Here is a 6,000-nt window from a genome sequence, read left to right on the forward strand (position 1 = left end):
CAATGTTCTAGCATGAAGCTTTATTGGTTATATAAATCTATTCAGAGTTTTTAATCATCATCATTTTTTTTTACCATATCTATTGTTTATGAGTGATTCTTAGATTGATTTGGGATCCATACTAGATTAGTTTATTTATTTTTTTAAAGATAGTAGAAGTTATGAGATATCGATTAACTCTCTACACAAGTAGAAATCGCGAGACCTTGCAGAGGGATTCTGTGGAGCAATTGCGAGTGAATATAACATCAGCAAGTGGACCTTGATCTAAGAGTTTAACTACTGTGATCAACCTAAATTCACAAAGCTTAAAGAATTCTATTGGACTACACCTTGAGTGATCTACTATTTGGTGGTTCGTTGAATAAAATCGGGTAGTCGAGAACTTTCGTGTCCAGTGATAGAAGGAGTTTTGGGGATAACACTGATCTAGATGTTATTTTACGGTTGGTGATGAATGGTTCTAACAGAAGATAGATAAGTATTCTGATCATGTTAACGCTTGGTAACGACGAAGGATTCCTTGATCATCTTTCTTTTATTTGTTTCTTTTTTTTTTACTTTGATTCAACCAATCCTCCTTTGTCTTTTATTATTTTGCTGAACTAAATAACCTGTCAATTACACAGCTCTCTGTGGGAACAGTCCTTACTATCGCTATATTATTTATTTAATTAGTGGGAAATATCTCGATTAATTTATTGTGGTTACGACACGCATCAGGCCGTTACCAAGGCCAAGTCTCATGATGCGCCATGGTGATGTGTTACTATGTTCTGGATCATAGGCCAACTTCATTGTTGCGCCATGATGGCGCTATATTTCCTCGGTCATCCTGTTATGGCTTGATGTACCACAGTGGTGTAATATTGGCCCTAGGACAATGTCATGTGCAATGCGACATGGTGGCGCTAATTTGCTCTAGGCCATCCACCCAACTGTTATGATGTGCCATGATGGTGCATTATTGTACTCCACCAGCCACTAACTAGATAATGCACCATGATGGAGTATAATATTAGACATAGGACAATATAGCTGACGCAATGCACCATATTGGGACAATATTGAATCTAGGCCAATATAACCCATGTAATGCACCATGGTGGTGCGTTATTAGCCCTAGTCCAATGTTTCTCTTAACACACAAGGTAAGCTTGAGATGAAGCTTCCTCTCAGGATAATGACGCATATTTAAGCATGATTTATGCCAAAAGTACGTGTATTACATTATCCACCCCCTTGAAAAATTTCGTCTCTCAAATTCAAAACAAAAACTATCGTGTACAGTTCATTCGGACTTCCTGAGCATAAATCTCATACCAGATACTCAGAAATCGCAAGAAGTTAATTCAATTTGTTATGGACAACGATTAGGACCTTTTGACCAAACGTCCCATACATCATACTTATGCATCCAAAAAGTATCCACAACATTACCGAGAATATTTATTTGGAAAGAGAAAAATATATCTAAACAAGATATACTAAGTGGACATCCCATACTGCACGCTCAGGATTCCCCAGAGTTCACAGGTTGGCAAGGGTTATCGAAATGACAAGCAATTCTTAGCAATATTGTGCGGAACAAAATCCAGTACCAGAGCAGTCATAGGCAATCTTGTCATCCCAGACAGTCTTCTGGGTTGCCACTGAGGTAGTGGGATGTTATCCGTCCTAACAAGACACAATGTGCCACACGAGTGAGGGGGTAATCAGTCCCAATATCAACGTATCATTCCAAGCGGTCTTCCGGATTACCACCGAGATGGGTCTCCACTTAGGTCTGGAAAACTCACAGTGCTTAAACAAGCTCGACTCTATTTTCAAAGTAACTGGCGTAACAGTTAAAAACTCTTTTCTGCGCAAAGTTTGGCCTACTATCCAACTTATCGTTTTCGTTTTGATTTTTTTTTTTTGTAGTCTACAAAACACTCGCCGACGAGTCCATAGTGCACAGTCCCTAGAGTTTTCATGAAACTTGCTTTGATGACCTGGCTTATTAGGCGTAATTTTACGGTCGTCCCATACACGGTTCCAGAACCTTGGACCATAGTGTATATTTTCTTTTGTGTATTTTCAAGGTGAACTTCTCACATGCTTATATGAATTCTTAATAACAATTTCATCTAAACTAAGAAAGTATTTGCTTGAATCCCAAATTATCTTAGATTGAATTCAAAGCTACCTAGAGCCTCAAAAATTTATAAATAACGGGACTCATGCAACATGGCATCCCAATCCATGACACTTCTACGTACTAGTTACTTGCTAGAATCGTCCTCTATTAACCTAGGTTATCAATGAGAAACATAATTAGGTTTCTGACTTGAAAAATTCACTTAGGGATTCGAAGTCAGGTCCAACTATTTTTTGCCTAATAGTTCGTGTATCATGGTCTTCTTCTTATTGATCGTTGAGGTTTTCGTCAATCTTTGGTCAGGAACGGGATAAATAGAAATCGCAAAGTTCTCTTCATGTCATACTTTATGATTCCTCACGATAGATATTTAAAACTCTTCTTTGTTCATTTGTTTAGATTGTTCTTGAGAGGTACCTAGTAATATAGGCGTCTCGACTAACTGAGTGTAAGTGTTCCTGATTCTTGAGGTTTGCTAGATTTTGTCTATTGCAAACAGATTTCCAAACCTAGATCTAAAAATCAAAAGAAAAATTAAGTAGGCTTATATGTTTGGGAAAGATTGATATCAAAAGTCTTCACTTAAATTGAAGTAACTGTTAGACTATAAATGATGTCATCTAAAGGAATCAATTGTGTAGAACCTTGTGAGGTTAAAGCGACGAAAAGAGCACGAATGTGGCTGAATAGTTCGGTGTTCAATATTGGACGAGGTCTCGGGGTTTTCTGTAGGTGCAGTTTTTCTCGTTGATAAAACTTCTGGTGTCTTGTATTTTTCCTTTTTCTAAATTATATTGTTTTATATATTTATAATAGGAATAGCACAAGTCGTACATAATCTATCTAGGTAATTTAAGTATTTATCAATTGTGATCAATAACGATACTTGCTCTTGTTGAATTCATATATTGAGAGATAGATTACAAGTTTCATAATTGTCATAATCCGGATCCTCTTTAATTGGATACGACTAAATTGATCTTGGATATTGATTTGTGAGATTATCCAAGAGCTCTTCTACACAATCAAGTTCGTGGCCTCAGTGTAACTGAAAAAGCGTGGGTCTAACAACACCACCCAATATTTTGCTTAGCAATCTGTATGGACAAACTCCAATATACTTTTTATGAGAATCAACTAGACAGTTAGACTCAATCAATAAAAAGATATATCAAAGAGTTCATATCTCAATCTCTCGATTTGATATTTACTCAAGCAAACGGAAATCTGCGAGTCTTTATCAAAGAGAGATAACTTGGACGGTACCAAAGACCAATGTCCAAGGATCAATCAATATCAATCAACAACCAAAGGTTGGATTTCCAATCGATGATCTTTAACGCACAACCTGTATTACTTCAATTATATAAAAAAAAAATAATGCGGAAAAGAAAGAACACAGACACCAGAAGTTTTGTTAACGAGGAAACCGCAAATGCAGAAAAACCCCGGGACCTAGTCCAGATTGAATACACACTGTATTAAGCTGCTACAGACACTAGCCTACTACAATCTAACTTCGGACTGGACTATAATTGAACCTCAATCATTCTCCCACCGATTCAAGATACAGTTGTACTCCTACGCCTCTGATCCCAGCAGCATACTGCGCACTTGATTCCCTTAGCTGATCTCACCCACAACTAAGATTTGCTGCAACCCAAAATCGCAGACTTGATAATAAACAAATCTGTCTCACACAGAAAAGTCTATCAAAGGATAAATCTGTCTCCCACAGAAAAAAACCCTAGGTTTTGTTCCGTCTTAAGATATAAAATCAAGGTGAACATGAACCAATTGATAATCCGGTCTTATATTCCCGAAGAACAGCCTAGATTAATTAATCACCTCTCGACAATCCTTCTTGACTACACAAGCGGTTTGTCGAGGAATCACAGTGAGACGAAGATGTTTGTGACTTCTTTATCTTGCCTATCGGATAACTCTCAAGATCTCAAGCCAATCAAAGATTGTACTCGTACGATAGAAGATACAATATCAGATCACACAACTACGATAAAAGTAGTATCGTTCTGGCTTCACAATCCCAATGAAGTCTTTAAGTCGTTAACCTGGTTTTAGAGAAGAAAACCAAAGGTTAATGGAGAATCGACTCTAGCGAGCGCACTAGTATCACACAGACGTGTGGGGATTAGTTTTTCACAATGCTATATGTCTCCTTTATATAGCCTTCAAATCAGGGTTTTGCCTTAGTTACAAAGCAATCCATATTCACCGTTGGATGAAAACCTGATTTAGATTCAAGCTAATATTTCTCAACCGTTAGATCGAAAACTTAGCTTGTCACACACACTTGGGTAGACGTTTACTGAGTTTGTGAAAATCATGCCCAAACGTGTACGTGTATGTTGGTTCAACATAGTAACCCAAAAGGTTAACCATATGAGCATTTCATATTAACTTAGTTCTTCTTCACCATAACTAATTCAATTGACTCAAATGAACTAGTTAGAGAGTTGTTCAATTGCTATGAGATCTTATGTAATTACACAAGACACAATTGAAACAAAGATGATTCGATTCGATGAATCGACTCATGAACTTTATAGCCACGGTTTGCATAAAGCATTCCTTAGTAATTTAAGTTTCATGTTTAGAGCACATCTTTAGATCATAACCATTTAAGCTCACAAACAAGTTCGCGGACTTAAGGAAACCGGCAGATTTTTCCAAACTCAGCAGAAAATCTCGGCAAAGAGACTTCCGCCAGTTCGCGGACTAGGTTCGCAGACTGAGTTCGCGGACTGGGTTTACGGACTTGGTTCGCGGACTTGGCAAAGCCAATTCCTCTGGTTTATCTCAATCAACAACGTTCGAAAACTTCGGATTAAGGAATTCATGGTTATGTAATCTAAACTCTCATTCCAATCATTGAGACATTCTCAGAGGACGTTATATAACCGTTATTCACAGACCGTTTCACGTCAGAGCAATTCTCAAAGTAATTGAAACTTTTCATGACTTTCGTCACTAGGTGAAGATAAACTTTATCAAAGCGAAACGCTTTACCAACACACGATTTCGAGAGAAAGATAAGTAGTGAATACTCAGCTCGAAATGTCAAATGTGTATGATCCAGTCTATATAGCATACGAATTTTTGTCTCATAAGAAGTAAGAGATAGAATAGATAGACTTTTGAGTGATAGATAAGTTCAAGTCTCCACATACCTTTTCGTTGATGAAGTTCCACGGTTCCTTGAGTAGATCTTCGTCGTTGTATGATGAATCGCCATGAAGTCCTTGAGCTCAACTACACTTTTTTATCCTAGTCCGAGAGTTATCTATGTAGACTAGAAATCAAGACTCATAGTTTTGATCACTAACATTGACAAACATGCTTGATATAGCAACGCATGCGAGGTCGGCCGAGCTATGCTCTAACAATCTCTCCCTTTGTCAACTTTAGTGACAAAACTATTAATACATATGGAATACAAAAAAGATAAACTTTAATGGATCCTATTCCATAGTCTAATATTCAACGTTCCTTGAAATCTTCGTCCTTCCAAGTACTCCAATGATCCCAAAGGTTGTAAGTTTAGCACCACCGTTGTTGAAGATCCGTAGCTATAACAATGAGAGAAATCGAGATTCTCGATCATTATTATACAGTGTCATAGTATCATTATGTAACATCAAAGTCCAATTGCATCACGACTTTAACAACAATACTATGGTGATATGTATCACTCCCCCTTATTCAATATTCCATATCGATCATGGAAACCACTCCCCCTTACACAATGATCCTAAAACCATATGTATTTGTAGTGTGAACTACATTATTTCTCCCCATTTTTGTCAATAAAATTGGCAAAGGTAAAAGAACGGGATCAT

This window comes from Papaver somniferum, chromosome 5 (assembly GCF_003573695.1).
Source record: "Papaver somniferum cultivar HN1 chromosome 5, ASM357369v1, whole genome shotgun sequence".
Lineage (NCBI taxonomy): Eukaryota > Viridiplantae > Streptophyta > Magnoliopsida > Ranunculales > Papaveraceae > Papaver > Papaver somniferum.